The sequence below is a fragment of the Mesoplodon mirus genome, assembly GCF_964341445.2.
Source record: "Mesoplodon mirus genome assembly, chromosome: 6".
Classification (NCBI taxonomy): domain Eukaryota; kingdom Metazoa; phylum Chordata; class Mammalia; order Artiodactyla; family Ziphiidae; genus Mesoplodon; species Mesoplodon mirus.
Genome location: NC_138982.1, coordinates 96,769,095 through 96,787,259, shown reverse-complemented (window position 1 = coordinate 96,787,259; position 18,165 = coordinate 96,769,095). Strand labels below are relative to the sequence as shown.

Genomic DNA, 18,165 nt, shown 5'->3' with positions numbered 1-18,165 from the left:
GTGTCAGAGATTTGGGATTTTCCCAAGGGTCCCCCATAACACTGACCCTGGCCTCCTCCTCAATCCCTATTGCCTTCTCCATTTCCTCTCTATATGATGCTCCTGCAGGATGTACACTCACCAATTCCTATAAATGTAGCATGTTTTTCTCTGTGTCTTGTCTTAGTCTTTTTAAAATTATTTATTTATTTATTTATTTATTTTTGACTGTGTTGGGTCTTTGTTGCTACACGCGGGCTTTCTCTATTTGCGAGCGGGGGATACTCTTCATTGTGGTGCGTGGGCTTTCATTGTGGTGGCTTCTCTTGTTGCAGAGCATGGGCTCTAGGTGCATGGGCTTCAGTAGTTGTGGCATGTGGGCTCAGTAGTTGTGGCTTGCGGGCTCTAGAGCGCAGGTTCAGTAGTTGTGGTGCACAGGCTTCGTTGCTCCGTGGCATGTGGAATAGGGTCATAGATACCTTACTATAGTATCTTTAAGAAACAAGAGGCGTTTTAAAACTTATCTCCTTCTCGAGAAAGAAAAAATATATAATGTCACAGTGTTCCCGGACCAGGGCTCAAACCCGTGCCCCCTGCATTGGCAGGTGGATTCTTAACCACTGAGCCAAACAGGGAAGCTCACTGTGTCTTAGTCTTGAGCTAACAATTGCTGCCTCCTTGTCCACATTGTCAATCTTCTAAACCCACCTCAGAGGTCATATCTTCTGGGAAGCCTGGTCTGCCATTCCTTCCAGACAGCTAGTTAAACAAGCCCCTCTCTGTGGTGCCATTGTGTCTTGTACTATTTCTGTGATTACACTTTTCACTGTATTATAATTATTTGCCTGTCTTATATTGTTTCATGGGCAGGATCTTTGTAGTACTTACTTCTGTTATCTCTAACATCTAGCTGAATGTGGAATGAATTATGGGTATTCAGTAATTTGGTTGAATTTAATTAAATATCTTAGCACCTGCTGGTACATAAGCAGGCAAGATAGAAAAGAATTCCCAAAACAGGTCAATGATAGTTTTGTTGTTGTTGTAATATTTGAGCATGTCATACATTAACTTGAATGAAACTAATACAAAAGCATTTATTTTTATTAGGCAAGTATTACGTAGGAAGGAAAAATAAAAGATGACTGTTAAGCCTACTCTGACTATAGTATTTACCATATTTCAGGTGTGGTATGAGGTACCTGACACTCTGATCCCATTGAATTTTCAGTATAATCTTGCCAGAGAAATGGTATGGGGCTCAACTTATAAAGGTAGAAACAGCATCAGAGAAAGATGTGTTCAAGGTTACCTTGGAACTTTGTCAAACCTATCACTATTTGCATTTTATCCTCCTGTTTAGGGCTTTGTTGTGTTCATGTCATAATTTTGAAAGCAAAAATTTGTATAGATTAGGACAAGTTTAACTTGGAATATATACTTAAAAAATATATAACATGATTATGAATTTTAAAATTTTGGATAAGCTAATTTAGCTTTTATATATATGTGTATACTTGGATAAAATAGGATCATATAATATATCTTGTGACATGTGCTTTTTACATAACAGTATATTGTGAATATATATCCATGTCAATAAGATATATTCTACTGCTTCATTATTTAAATTTTTGGATTCCTTTATTCAGTGCATCCCCTACCACCAAACATTTAGTTTTTATTTGCTATTAAAAACATTATTATAACAACCTTAATGGTTCACGCTTTGTGTACATATTGTGGAAATAATCACTTCTTTCTTTGGGCTACACTCCTAAAAGGAGAATTGTGGTTTTGGTGTACTCTAAACCTTCCATATTCTATATTACATATCTGTGGCTGCTATGGATCATAAATTCCTCAAGGAATGATGCTTTCTTAATCCTTTCTCTATCTCAGCTATGCATTTGTTTTTAAAATGATTACATTTCTCTTCAGTATCTTTTGTCCTAGATATTTAGCAGCTTATAGAAAAATGCATGGGTAGCAAAAAAAATTAAGGAGTTTGGTTTTATTTCAGAAACAGTATTAAGTGGATTTTTTTTTTGTCATAGATCTCTTCATCTGGCCTAGCTTTGTTTTTCTTGTTTTTTTTTTTTTCCATTGAAGTCTTTAAATGTGATTTTTCCTGTTGAGAATAAAATTCAGTTTAAAAAAAAAAAGCAAAGAGGAAAACAAAATAGAGTGAATACTTTTCACTCACCAAAAGAGTTACATGTGTTCAGTGGATGGTTATGGAGTGAATCAATTAGTAAACCAGTTGATCACTGAATGAAACAGGAGAAAATCTGTCCCTATCTTTCCATTCTCTGGATGCTTTCCTGTTCTCCTCCTGCTTCAAAGACCAATTGGAAGGTGGGAAGAATTCCAGGGGAAGAAGATCTCATGAGTTACCTGTCTAGTGTCTTGACACCGGTGAAATCTTTACTGTTGGAAGCCGCCTGGTTTTGTGATTTACCGAGTCTTGACAAAGTGGAGACTCCCTGAAGTTATCTTTATCAGCAACATCTTTTGAAAAATGATATTAAGTTTCAGCAGTTAAGTTCTAAAATGCTTGACTTCTTTCTCAGCTTGAACTTCTTGCCCCTCCTCCTTCATATCTTTTAAAACAAATTTCCTGTCAAGTTAGTGTTTACTTTATATTCACTTTTAACAAGTATATAAGCCTGTGACTAATCCAGAGAGAATTATAATGCCAATCCTATTGACAAAATTGAAATACTGAAATGGAAAAGCATACATTTCCACTCTCTTTCCCAATAATATTAACCTGTCACTTCAGTGCTGTATCAAAATTCCCTTGGCTTCTTTTCTGAAATCAAATTTGCCCAAAGCCCTGAGAAATCACATTTTCATAAGCAACTTAGTCAGGGTACATCCACAAGGCCCTGGAGTGAGATTACCACATTGCCCCCCATTAAAAACTTCTCTTATGTGATATTAAGAACTTTGAAAACTGACTTGTGCTTCCCTATTAAACTCATCCTCAGGATTTAGGGGGAATTCTTAATTAGCTTCTTATGCTCTAGTTAATGTGCTAACCGGTTGAGTTTCCATTTCAAAGGCAACTTGATGGAAATGTGCATGTTTCTCGTTTAAGCAATACAACACTCATATCAGCACAATAATTTTGCATGAAACTCAGCATCATGGAAAAATGATGCTGAGTTTCATGCAAACATCATCTCACAACTGTGAGAGCGATAAACACGAAGATGAATTTGCAGTAGAGGAAGAAATCCATTTGCACCATGTTACCTAATTTTAATTTTAATAGGCAGACAACTACAATAGTCACATGCTGGAAGGAAACATTGACTGAAAAGAGCCAAAGAAGATATTACCATATAATTTAAAATGCACATTCCATTGTTTATATACAGTGCTTTTTTTTTTTAAATCAGTACATCATAGAACATTCAGAGGTTAGAGCAGAAATGCAATGTAAAATTATAAATCTCTGGATAATGAACTTTTTCTTTTCCATTATACAGCAGTTAGGCAAGGAAAACAGACCTTGATGATCAAGACAAATGCAATGCCACTAGATATTACATCAAATGCAAAAATACAAATATTTTACATAATATCGTATATAGTTTGACATATAGTTTTACATATACATGTAATATATATGTATATACTATATTACAATATAGTTTTACATAATATCATACCTTGCAGAGCTGTGTACCATGCATGAAAAAGCTCTGAGATGGAGGGCCTGAGAAGCAGAAAGAACGAAGACAGCACATCAGAGAGAGAAGAGAGAGAAAAATGCACAGTAAAAGCATTTTAGAGCTTGTGATTAACAAGGGCATCAGTAAATATCTGAAAGTCAATATAAGACCATTTAAAAAGGTTTTAAATGCTCCTGGCAATTGGTGGACCAATTACCAGCAAAAATCTTCTGAACACACAGGAAGAGTTCTGTTGTCTAAACAAACCTAAAAGCAAACTAAAAATGAATGTCTCTGGTTTCCTGTGGTGAGTTCTGCCTAATGCATCAGGAGAAACATGTAGCTACCTGCCACATTATATGAACAATATGTGTATACGTGCACACACCCTCCATATATCACATTTAATCATAATGGAATTCTAGATGCCGAAACCTGGATCTCCAAAGAAGCAGTGTATAAAAAAACAACTTTTGTTTTACAAGAAAGGCCTCTGCAGATAAATGATGTGAGAACTTTGACTAAAAATGCCTGTTGATTGATTTGCATATATTGAAGAATCCTTGCATTCCTGGGATAAACCCCACTTGATCATGGTGTAAGATCCTTTTAATGTGCTATGGATTTTGTTTGATAGTATTTTGTTGAGAATTTTTGCATCTATGTTCATCAGTGATATTAGCCTGCAGTTTTCTTTTTTTGTGACATCTTTGTCTAGTTTTGGTATCAGGATGATGGTGGCCTCATAGAATGAGTTTGGGAGTGTTCCTCCCTCTGCTATATTTTGGAAGAGTTTGAGAAGGATAGTTGTTAGCTCTTCTCTAAATGTTTGATAGAATTCACCTGTGGAGAAAAGGGAACCCTCTTGCACTGTTGGTGGGAATATAAATTGATACAGCCACTATGGAGAACAGTATGGAGGTTCCTTAAAAAACTAAAAATAGAACTACCATATGACCCAACAATCCCACTACTAGGCATATACCCTGAGAAAAGCATAATTCAAAAAGAGTCATGTGCCACAGTGTTCATTGCAGCACTATTTACAATATTCAGGGTATAGAAGCAACCTAAGTGTCCATCATCGGATGAATGGATAAAGAAGATGTGGCACATATATACAATGGAATATTACTCAGCCATAAAAAGAAATGAAATTGAGTTATTTGTAGTGAGGTGGCTGGATCTAGAGTCTGTCATACAGAGTGAAGTAAGTCAGAAAGGGAAAAAACAAATACCGTATGCTAACATATATAAGGAATCTAAAAAAAAATGTTTTTGATGAACCTAGGGGCAGGACAGGAATAAAGATGCAGACCTAGAGAATGGACTTGAGGACATGAGGGGGAAGGGTAAGCTGGGATGAAGTGAGAGAGTGGCATGGACATATATACACTACCAAATGTAAAACAGATAGCTAGTGGGAAGCAGCTGCATCACATGGGGAGAACAGCTCAGTGCTTTGTGACCACCTAGAGGGGTGGGATAAGGAGGGTGGGAGGGAGATGCAAGGGAGAGGGGATATGGGGATATATGTATGCATATAGCTGATCCACTCTGTTATACAGCAGAAACTAACACAACATTGTAAAGCAATTATACTCCAATAAAGATGTTAAAAAGAAAAGAAAAGCACCAGTTGAAGACAGAATTGGTTTTTAACTTACTTTAGGAAGCGAGCAGCAGATAACACATAAGGAGAGTATTTCAGTCTTAGCTTGAATGTTTTGCCTTACTTTAATACGTGTTTATATTAATTGTGTGCATATTATATAAATATATATAACTCCACTTACCATGATACAGTAGGGTTTATATATTATAATTGATATGTTAAATATCATGTTATACAGTAATATATAGAAGAAAAATAGGTAACAACAGTTTTAAAATACGCTTTTATTCAACAACTCAACAAAAAATAATTTTATAATTGGACAACAAAAAATAGATTGCCCATATCACACACATGTTTAGATACTTATGTGGGAAAAGAAAAAAGATTAAGAGTACACATATCAAATAACCTGTGAGGATTTGTATAATTTTCAGGGTCTACGTTAAACAAATTTATTTTTATCTCTACTTTTGGGGGATTTAATATGGTTTTTACTTTGTTGGTCAATAAATGGATGGTGTTTTATATAGTGTAAGTCATATTCTCTTGTCAGCTATAAGGAGGGTAAAGAAAAATGTGCACTTCAAAACAATGCTTTGAATAAAAAGAAAATTTTGAACATATGTAAACAGTAGGTTTTTTTTAACCACTGCATTTTATGAAAGTTGTATTTTAAAGAGATGTTAGTTTTTTCATTTTTGCTTAGTTTTACTAAAAGTTTATCAAATATAAATTTGTTTTAAGTACTGTCACTTTTTATGCAGACCTGCTTTTCTCAACCATCCTTCCCATAAGTACATACCATGTTTACACTGTCTTCAGTCACATGAAATCCATGTTGCTTCAGAGTTCCACACCATTCAAGAGTAACCACTGAATAACCTGCATTTTTGAGTAGTGTGAACTGTACAATGCACCTTTCTCGCTGAGTGTTTTTGAAAGCATCTGAAACAAGAGTGCTTGTATTTTCTACCCTGGGTTTGATTGTTGTGTCAGGCTTGTGAATGATGTGTCTTCAAAGAGATATTTTTTTAAAAGCAGAATGTATACTTACTCACCAAGGGTGTGTTTAAACAGAAACAGCAGCTTTGACCTATCCCATGCCACACAGTATTGCAAATCTATTCCAGAATAAAGGTGAAAGTTGCACTGAAAGGACTTAAAACTATTCTAGTGTATTATTTTACTATTAAATGATGACTTTTCTTTAGACTCCACCCTCTCCTGCTGTTAAGATGAACTACCATCATGCTATCTATTTTACTTGTTTCTCTATTCTCGGTACAGGAATATTTAGTTATAATTATAATACTTTGCTTTATGCAATAAAATAAAAAATAGAAAATAAAAACAAACTAATATCCAGTCTTATAATCTTTTCCCAAAAGACTAAGAGGTAAAAGGTAAAATTTTGCAAAGAATTTTCAAAAAGACACACGTTTTGTTTAAATAGCATATTAATCCTACAGATTAAAACCGTGTGAGAGGAGAAAGGTAGAATCTATCATTTGCGGTCAGGGAAGTCTTCCTGAAACTGGTGGCCTTTGTGCTAGGCCTTGCTTTCATAAAGTTTGAACAATAGCAAAGCTGTAAGTACACTTACACCTTACACAGGGTGTACTTACACAGGGTGTAGTTTTCTCTTTATTCATGCCCAACTCTGTTCCCGGAATCTCTAGAACCAAATAGGTAGCTATGATGCTTAATCTTATGTGTCAGCTTGACGGGGTCACAGGTGCCCAGATATTTGGTCAAACATTATTCTGAGTGTTTCTGTGAGGATGTTTTTGGGTGAGATTAACACTTAAATTGGTGGACTGAGTAAAGATTGCTTTCCCTAATGTGGGCAAGTCTCATCTAATTGGTTGAAGGCCTGAATAGAACAAAAAGGCCGCCCTCCTCTGACTAAGAGAGAACCTTTTCTGCCTGCTGTCTTCAAAGTGGGACACAGGCTTTTTCCTACTTTCAAGCTAAACTGAAACATTGACTCTTTTTGGGTACTGAGCCTGTGGCCTTTAGACTGGAACTATATCGTCAGTTCTCCTGGTTCCCAGGCCCTTGAACTCAGATTGGAGCTCTAGCATCAACATTCTTGTGTTTCTAGATTACTGATTTACTCTGCAGATCTTGGAACTTGTCAGTCTCTTAATTATGTGAGCTAATTCCTTATAATAAATCACTTTATATGTACATACATGCTATTGGTCCTATTTTCTCTAGAAAGACCTAATACAATAGCCAAGCAATTTCACTCCATCCTTATTATCTTCCATACCTGAAGACTTTGTATAGGCCAGTTAACCTCTGATATGCAGTGAGGAAGGTAGTTACAGCAGGATGTCAAATTCCTTCCTTCCAAATCTCCGATTTGATTGTTCAGACTTTTATCCTTTTTTCAAGGATTTATGTGTAGAAAGAGGAAATACTGTTCATATTTTGCTATTCCTTTGTGTATGTGTAAAAGATTCTTAGTTCCATTATGAATCTATATAATAATCTTATGCATACATTCATTATACAATATTTTGAACATCTGCTATGTTCTAGGCATCCAGTACACAGGTAAACAAAACAAAACAATGTGGCAGTTTCTAGGGACAACATGTTTATTGAGAAACGATATAAAAGATAAAGGCTTAGTGTGATTAATCAACAATTGAAAGCTAAAGGTGAAACCCAGAGGGCTTCTTTAGTATCAAGAACTGTGATGAGTCTGAGGTTTTACCCTAATTGTTTGTTTTTTGTAACTTTTACTTTATATTGGAGTATAGTTGATTAAAAAGTTGTGTTAGTTTCAGCTGTTTTACAAAGTGACTCAGTTATACATATTCATGTATCTATTCTTTTTCAAATTATTTTCCCATTTAGGTTATTATGGAATACTGAGCAGAGTTCCCTGTGCTATACAGTAAGTCCTTGTTGGTTATCTATTTTAAGTATAGTAGTCTGTATATGTCAGTCCCAAACTCCCAATTTATCTATTCCCCAACGTTTCCCCTTGGTAACCATAAGTTTGTTTGCTGTGAGTCTGTTTCTATTTTGTAAATAAGTGCATTTGTATCATTTTTCTTTTTAGATTCTGCATATAGGTGATATCATATAATGATTGTCTTTCTCTGTATGACTTCACTTAGTATGATAATCTCCAGGTCCATCCACATTGCTGCAAATGGCATTATTTCATTTTCAATAGCTTAGTTATATTCCATTGTGTGTGTATGTGTGTGTATACATATACACCACATTTTCTTTACCCATTCATCTGTCGATGGACATTTAGGTTGCTTCTGTATCATGGTTATGGTTAACAGTGCTGCAATGCACTTTGGGGTGCATGTATCCTTTCAAACCATGGTTTTCACTGGATATATGCACAGGATTGGGATTGCTGGATCACATGGTAGCTCTATTTTTTAGTTCTTTAAGGAAACTCCATAGTGTTCTCGATAGTGACTGCACCAACTTACATTCCCACCAACAGTGTAAGAGGGTTCCATTTTCTCCACACCCTCTCCAGCATTTATTGTTTGTAGATTTTTTGATGACAAGCATTCTGACTGGTGTGAGGTGATATCTCATTGTGGTTTGATTTGCATTTCTCTAATAATTAGTGATGTTGAGCAGGTTTTCACATGCCTTCTGGCCATCTGTATGTCTTCTTTGGAGAAATGTCTACTTAGGTCTTCTGCCCACTTCCTGATTGGGTTGTTTTTTTGATATTGAGCTGCATGAGCTGTTTGTATATTTTGGAGATTAATCCCTGGTTGGTCGCATCATTTGCAAACGTTTTGTGCTATTCTGTGGGCTGTCTTTTCATTTTGTTTATGGTTTCCTTTGCTGTGCAAAAGCTTGTGAGTTTAATTAGGTCACATTTGTTTATTTTGTTTTTATTTCCGTTACTCTAGAAGACAAATCAAAAAAGATCTTGCTGTGGTTTATGTTAAAGCATGTTCTGTCTATGCTTTCCTCTAGGAGTTTTATAGTATCCAGTCTTACATTTAGGTATTTAATTCATTGTGAGTTTATTTTTTTATGTGGTGTTAGGGAACGTTCTAGTTTCATTCTTTTACATGTAGCTGTCCAGTTTTCCCGGCACCTTTTATTGAAGAGACTGTCTTTTCTCCTTTCTCATAAATTAATTGACCATAGGTGTGTGGGCTTATTTCTGGGCTTTCTATCCTGTTCCATTGATCTATATTTCTGTTTTTGTGCGAGTCCCACATTCTTTTACTTTTTTGTTTTTGCTGTATGTGGGCCTCTCACTGTTGTGGCCTCTCCTGTTGCAGAGCACAGGCTCTGGACGCACAGGCTCAGCGGCCATGGCTCAAGGGGCCAGCCGCTCTGCAGCATGTGGGATCTTCCTGGACCGGGGCATGAACCCGTGTCCCCTGCATTGGCAGGTGGACTCTCAACCATTGCACCACCAGGGAAGCCCCCCCACACACTGTTTTGATGAATGTAGCTTTGAAGTACAGTCTGAAATCAGGGAGCCTGATTCCTCCAGTTTTCTTTTTTCTTTCTCAGAATTGCTTTGGCTGTTCAGAGACTTGTGTTTCCATACAAATTGTAAAATTTTCTGTTCTAGTTCTGTTAAAATTGCCATTGGTAATTTGATAGGGATTGCATTGAATCTGTAGATTGCCTTAGGTGGTATAGTCATTTTGACTATATTGATTCTTCCAATCCAGGAACATGGTATACTTTTCCATCTGTTTGTGGCATCTTCAATTTCTTTCATCAGTATTTTTATGGTTTTCAGAGTACAGGTCTTTGCCTCCTTAGGTAGTTTTATTCCTATTTTATTCTTTTGATGTGCTGGTAAATGGGATTGTTTATTTACTTTCTCTTTCAGATCATTTCTTGTTAGTGTATAGAAATGCAACAGATTTCTGTGTATTAATTTTATGTCTTGCAACTTTAACTGTATTCATTGATGAGCTCTAGTAGTTTTCTGGTAGTGTTTTTAGGATTTTCTATGTACAACATCATGTCATCTGCAAACAGTGACATTTTACTTCTTCTTTTCCAATTTGGATTCCCTTTATTACTTTTTCTTCTCAAATTACCATGGCTAGGACTTCTAAAACTATGTTGAATAAAAAGAGGCAAGAGTGGACATCCTTGTTTTGTTCCTGATCTTAGAGGAAATGCTTTCAGCTTTTCAATTTTGAGTTTGATGCTAGTTGTAAGTTTGTCACTTATGGCCTTTATTGTGTTGAGGTATGTTTCCTCTATGCCCACTTTCTGGAAAGTTTTTATCATAAATGGGTGTTTAATTTTATTGAAAGCTTTTTCTGCTTCTATTGAGATGATCATATGGTGTTTATTCTTCAGTTTGTTAATGTGGTGTATCACAATGATTGATTTACATATATTGAAAAATCCTTGCATCACTGGGATAAATCCCACTTGACCATGGTGTTTGAGCCTTTTAATGTCTTGTTGGATTCAGTTTGCTAGTATTTTGTTGAGGATTTTTGTGTCTGTGTTCATCACTGATATTGACCTGTAATTTTCTTTTTTTGTAGTATCTTTGTCTGGTTTTGGTATCAGGGTGATCATGGCCTCATAGAATGAGTTAGGGAGTGTTCCATCCTCTGTAATATTTTGGAATAGTTTCAGGAGGATAGGTGTTAACTCTTCTCTAAATATTTGATTGACTTCACCTCTGAAGCCATCTGATCCTGGACTTTTGTTTGTTGGGAGTTTTTAAATCACACTTTCAATTTCATTCCTTGTAATTGGTCTGTTCATATTTTCTATTTCTTCCTTATTCAGTCTCAGGAGATTGTACCTTTCTATGAATTTGTCCACTTCTTCTAGGTTGTCCCTTTTATTGGCATATAGTTGTTTGTAGTAGTCTCTTATGATCCTTTGAATTCTGTGTGGTGTCTGTTTTAACTTCTTTTTCATTTCCAATTTTATTGATTGTAGCCCTCTCCCTTTTTTTCTTGATGAGTCTGGTTAAAGCTTTATCAATTTTGTCCATATTTTCAAAGAACCAGCTTTTAGTTTCATTGATTTTTTCTCTTGTTTCCTTCATCTCTATTTTATTTATTTTTGCTCTGATCTTTATGATGTCTTTCCTTCTACTAACTTCAGATTTTGTTTGTTCTTCTTTCTGTGACTGCTTTAGGTATAAGGTTAGGTTATTTATTTGAGATTTGTCTTGTTTCTTGGGGTAAGATTTTATTGCTATAAACTTCCCTCTTAAGAATATTTTTGCTGCATCCCATAGGTTTTGGATTACCATGTTTTTATTTTCATTTATCTCTCTGTATTTTTCAATTTCCTCTTTGATTTATTCAGCAATCCATTTGCTGTTTGGTATCATATTGCCTAGCCTCCACGTTTTTGTGTTTTTTACACTTTTTTTCTAATATTTGATTTCTAATCTCATAGCATTGTGGTTGGAAAAGATGTTTGATATGATTTAAATATTCTTAAATTTACTTTGTGGCCCAGCATGTGATCAATCCTGGAGAATATTCCATGTGCACTTGAGAAGAATGTGTATTCTGCTGCTTTTGGATGGAATGCTCTATAAATATCAATTAAGTCCATCTGGTCTACTGTGTTAAAACCTGTGTTTCCTTATTGATTTTCTGTCTGGATAATCTGTCCATTGATGAAAGTGGGGTGTTAAAGTTCCCCACTATTATTATGTTACTGTCAATTTCTCCTTTTATGGCTGTTGGTATTGGCCTCATATATTAAGGTGCTCCTATGTTGGGTGCATATATATTTACAATTGTTATATCTCCTTGGATTGATCCCTTGATCATTATGTAGTGTCCTTCTTTGTCTTTTGTAACAGTCTTTATTTTAAAGTCTATTTTGTCTGATATGAGTAATGCTACCCCAGCTTTCTTTTGATTTCCATTTGCATGGAATCCCTTTTTCCATCACTTTACTTTCAGTCTGTATGTGTTCCTAGATCTGAAGTGGGTCTCTTGTAGACAGCATATATATGGCCTGTTTTTTTAATCCATTCAGCCAGTCTTTGTCTTTTGGTTGGAGCATTTAATCCATTTACATTAAGGTAATTATAGATATGTATATTTTTATTGTCATTTTGTTAATTGTTTTGGATTCGTTTCTTTAGTTCTTTTTCTCCCCTTAATCTTTTGTTCTCTTCTCTTGTGACTTGATGACTAATTTTAGTGTTTTGTTTGGATTCTTTTTTCTTTTGTGTATCTATTGTGAATTTTTGGTTTGTGTTTCCCACGAGGTTTTGATATAGCAGTCTATATATAAACAAAATTGTTTTAAATTGCTGGTCTTTTACTTTCAAATGCATTTCCAATATCCTGCATTTGTACTCTCTTCACAATTGCTGGTTTTGATATCATATTTGTGTATGGGTGATTTCCTACCTTTATGGTATGTTTGCCTTTACCAGTGAGCTTTTCCATTTGTAATGTTCTTGTTTCTAGTTGTGGCCTTTTATTTTCCACCTAGAGAAGTTCCTTTACAATTCGTTGCAAAGCTTCTCTTGTGCTAAATTCTCTTAGTTTTCCTTGTCAAGCTTTTGATTTTCCCTCGAATCTGAATGATAGCCTTGCTGGGTAGAGTATACTTGGTTGTAGGTTTTTCCCTTTCATCACTTTAAATATATCATGCTGCTCCCTTCTGGCCAGCAGTTTCTTCTGAATAATCAATGGATGTCAAGTGGTGTGTTTAGTGGACAGCTGTGGGCTCAGGAAGACTTAGGCAGCCTGTCTGATGGGTGGAGCTGTGTTCCAACCCTGTTAGTTGTTTGGCCTGAGGTGTCCCAGCACTGGAGTCTACAGGCTGTTGGGTAGGACAGGTCTTGATGAGAAAATAACAGCCTCCAGGAGGGCTCACGCTAATGAGTACTCCCCAGAACTACCACTTCCAGGGTCTTTGTCCCCACAGTGAGCCACAGTCCCCCCCCCCACACCTCCACAGGAGACCCTCCAATACTAGCAGGTAGGTCTGGACTAAGTTCTTATGAGGTCACTGCTTTTTCCCCTGGGCCATGGTGCACATGAGACCTTGTATGCACCCTCCAAGAATGAAGTTTCTGTTTCCTCCATTCCTGTGGAATTCCTGCAATCAAATCCCACTGGCATTCAATGCTGGATTCTCTTGGGGCTCTCCTACTAATGCCAGACCCCCAGACTGGGGAGCCTGACATGGGGCTCAGAACTTTCACTCCTGTGGGGTAACTTTTGTGATATTCTTTTCCAGCTGTACAAACATCACCATAGTCTGGAACAAAGCATAGTCATTAATTTACTCTCAAAACATGCATGTGAGCAACCCATGGAGAATTGTTTGCCAACATTAGTAGCATATAAAGGGAATCTAATATCTAAAGCCAAAAGGAAGAAACTGCTGAATATCAAGTCTAGGACTTACTTACAAGACAGGAGTTTGTTTTCTCAAGTTGGATAAGCCTGTTATTGTCAACATCAATAGCTTAATTGGGAAGGTGTTGGACCCTGAGATATGGGATTGGAATATTGATTGATATACTTGAAAATCTGAATCCTTTGGGCTCACAGACATGACCCACTCTTCTCTTTTAAAGACTGGTGTTCTCTCCTTTCTTAATAATGATGCAGAGGCTTCTAATTTGAAAAGTGTCAATATATCCATTTCAAGATATATTCCCACTTCCCCTCCTGACCACTAGATCATTGGTTGGATTAGGTCACTCAATCTAATCAAGCAAGATTTTGTCTTGCTTAGAGAGGAAAGGGATTATAACTGAATGAGCCTCAGTATCTAGTCAACATTATAAAACTCACACAGAGTTTGATACCTGGAAAGACTTGAGATACCACAAGATATACTCACATAATAATGGTAAAAGATACAGGATAGCAAGAGAAAGAAAACCCAGGCAAATAACAGAGATCTGAGACTTCCATCTATAGCTGCCTGGGCCCTTCCTCAGTCATATAAGATGGGCATCACCTTCAGATTATGAACTTCCAAGATACCCATGTGGTATTTTGGTTTCAGGGGTGCAAAAGCAGCTGATGAGCTCCCTAAAGAGTCATTTATACTCTGTGTATAGCTAAAAATAGGCCATATAAAATCTAGGTGGTACATTTTATTCCTCTCTTGACCAAGAGTTAGTATCATGGCTCCAGATACTCCTGAGAATAAGCACAGAACTACCATAGATTAGCTGCAAGTTAAGTCTACCTTTACAGAGTTCACCTCTTCCTTGTGACCCCAGGTCAAATATTCTTAATTACAAATGTTCATCATTTTTTAAATTTTCCATCTTTTACAACATTCTTAAAATCATATGTAAGTATTAGTCAGTAAGATATAGATATGACTTTAAAGCAGAGTTGTGTAAATTATGGACTACTGACCACATCTGATCCACAGGCATGTTTTTGCATAGCCCTGGATATGATATGTTTTTTAGTATTTTTAAAGGGTTCTAAAAACAAAAATGTTAAAATAAATGACCCCAAAAGGCTAAAATATTTACTATGTGGCTTTATAAAGAAAAACTTTGCCAACCTTTGGTTTAATGTCACATTTCAGTCTACCAAATATTTCAACATACATTGTTAATAATCATTCAAAAGGTGGGAACCTCTTCTATCTCCTTTTGCTAGTGAAATTTGAATTCTATGAAGAGCATCAACAGATTGTTTGAAAAATTTTAAACTAGCATGGTAGATAAGATTAATTTGATTGATTATAACCAACATATATATTAATTATCAAATGCATTCAGAAATTGAATTAAAACCCCTAAAGATCTTCTGTAGTTGATAAGCAAGAGAAAGAATTATATTTTATTAGTAATCAATTCATTGCTATTGTTCTTTAATAATTTAAGAATTCGCAGGGAAACTAGACCACCTAATCTCTATTAATTATCCATTAAATTTTTAGTAGCTCTACCTTCCACTTCATTTCCAAACCATTTTAAATTAACTATCTGTACATTTTTACTCAGTTGTTATGATATTTTCCCCATTTCCTTTATGGCCTCCTCTCTTTTGAATGATCCTAATATGTTTCTACTCTTCAATCCTATTTGAGGAAGATGAACTAACAGGTCTGTTATAGCCTTACTTATTACACCCTGCTCTTCTACCAATAGGAGAATCCTACACTTGCACCTTGGAGCCCATCAAAGAACCAATCATCACTCAGGTCAATGGCATAAAATTAGAGGACACTTTATTATCACCAAATGTCCAATCCAAAGTAATGTGTCATTGATTTTCTAACAGTGAAGTTGGACAGTTCTCCCTTTCAAGGTATGCCTTATGTACCCTCAATTTTATCCAGCTCAACATATTGGGAGTTTATCCACATTTTTGCAAAAGTTGCAACTAATGAGGATCATGAATAGGACAAATATGTCCTTCCATTTTGCAGCATCTAATGCAAGGAAAATAACTCCCTGTTGCCAAAATATAAAATCCATTTTCACATTGACTTCCCAGAAATCTATTCATATTAGTCTACAAAGTGATTTAAATCTTTGATTAAACAGATTTCAGTTTCATTTTTCTCTTGATTTCTCCCTTCAGCAATATATATAGACTTTTTTAGTGATTATTTGTCAGGATGAGGGGGCGTTCAGATCAAAACACAAATCTGTGCAACCCTTTTTTGCATCACATCTTTCCCCATTATAAAGAGTCATCAGCCAAAACTCAGCAGCCCTAGAGACCTCAGCCTCTTTTTTAGTTATTTTCATTTTCACCAAAGAGGACAAAAGAATTCAAAGTCAAAAGTATTGCCTGAATTCCAATCAGTCTGAATGTCCTCTGTATTCCATTGAATTCATCCTCACGCTGTGGTTCTACCTCCAAATTCCATTCTTATTTTTCCTTCCATCACTGGTCTTAGCAATTTAGCAACCTCAGATCAAGGGTGGACTTAGAGCCAGCCTGACTCTTCATTACAGTTTTCCTCATATTTCATTCTCCCAAAGAAATCATTAGTTAATATTTAATCATAAAGTTGGGGTTGTTTGAATTATCACTGTATCACCTGTGAAAAATTGGATAATTGAAGGTATCATAAAACTCCACTGGGTATATTCAAATAAACCTTTACTAAAAAATACCATTAACCATGAGAAAGAATAGAAAAAATGCACAGATAAACAGGTTGAAAACTTACAGAGGCAATTTTCAGCATTCTTTTCCTTTTTTTTTTTTGATTAAGCTTTACTCTGAATAATTGTAGATTCATATGCATTTGTATTAAATTAAACAGAGAGATTCTGTATACTTTGTTTCTCTAAAGGAAACATCTTGAAAAATTATAGAAAAACATCATACCCAGGAAATTGACAAGGATACAATTTACCAATCATATTGAGATGTTCCCAGTTTTACTTGTACTTATTTATGTATATGTTATTTACTTCTTCACAGTTTTATCATGTATAGGTTCATGAATCCACCACCATAGTCAAGATACACTTTCATTAACAAGAGGATTCCCCTGTGTTACCCTAATATAATCACAACCCCTTTTCTCCTGCCCCTTGACTTCCATAATCTTCTATCCATTTCTATGATATCATGTCAAATGTTACATAAATGAAACTACACAATATGCCATATTTTGGGTTTGCTTTTTTCACTCAGTATATATCCTTTGAAATCCATCCAAGTTACTATGTGAGTCAATAGCTTGATCCTTTTATTGCTGAGTAATATTTCATGGTATGGTTTTTGAATACTGAACTAGCCTAGCACATGTGGAATATATATCCTTTTGTTTTCATATATTGTTGGATTTTATTTGCTAATATTTTGTTGAGGATTTCTGTGTCAAAGTTTATGACAGATACTGGTTTGCAGGTTTTTGTTTATTTTTGGTCTGGTTTTGGTATCACAGTAATACTGGCATCACAAAATTAGTTTGGTAGCATTCCTTCCTGTTCTATATTCTGGAGAAATTGTGTAAAATTGGTATTAAGTCTTCTTTAAGTATTTGATAGAATTATCCAGGGAAACCATCTGGGCCTAGCGATTTCTTACATGGGAACTTTTAAAAATTCAATAAATTTAATGGCAATAGGACTATTCAGATTATACATTTTGTTTTGGTTAAGTTCGGTAGCATAAGGATCTTGAGGAGTTGATTCATTACTTCTAAGTTGTTGAATTTATAAAGTTTAAGTGTTCCCTTATGTTTTTAATGGATGCAGGATCTGTAGTGATATACTGTTTCGTTCCTGATATTGATGATTTTTCCCTTCTTATTTTTTTGTCAGTCTTGCTAGAATTTTAATCATTTCCTTGATTTGGGAGGAAAAAATAACTTTTGTTTCATTGATTTCCTCTGTTCTTATGTTCTGAATTACATTAATTTCTGCTCCTACTTTTATTAATAATTCTACTTGCTTTGAGTTTATTTTGCACTACTGTTTCAAGTTTCTTGAGGTAGAAATATATATTATTGAGTTGAGCAATTTCCTTATTTTTTTTTAAATAAACTGTATCTTGTAACAGTGGTAGATGTTTGCAAAAATTTTGAGAAGATATTAGAGAGTTTCCATATATTTTATATCCAGTTTCCCCTGTTATTAGCATCTCACATTAGTGTGCTACATTTCTTATGCTTAGTGAACCATTACCTAAGGTCCATACTTTATTAGATTTATTTTTGACTTAGTGTCATTATTCTGTTCCAGGGCCTCATTCAGGACACTACATTACATTTATTTATCATGCGGCATTACACTTAACTGGGCAATATCTCAAAAGTACCATGTTTTTGATGACCTTGACAGTTTTGAGGAGTACTGGTCAGTTGTCCAATCAGAATGGCTCTCTCATCAGAATTTGCCTGATGACTACGTCATGATTAGAGTTCATGGATTTTTAGGAAGAAAAGCATAGAGGTAAAATGTCATTT

General features: G+C 35.4%; 1 long non-coding RNA gene across 1 annotated transcript in view; it reads right to left on the bottom strand.

Moving 5' to 3' along the window:
• Positions 1-3,657: 3,657 nt before the first annotated feature.
• LOC309806431 overlaps positions 3,658-18,165 on the bottom strand; it is a 208,236-nt gene continuing 193,728 nt past the window's right edge. Inside the window, exon 5 of the long non-coding RNA XR_014294388.1 lies at positions 3,658-3,706. This is a non-coding gene — a long non-coding RNA (uncharacterized lncRNA). The remainder of the gene's footprint in view (positions 3,707-18,165) is intronic.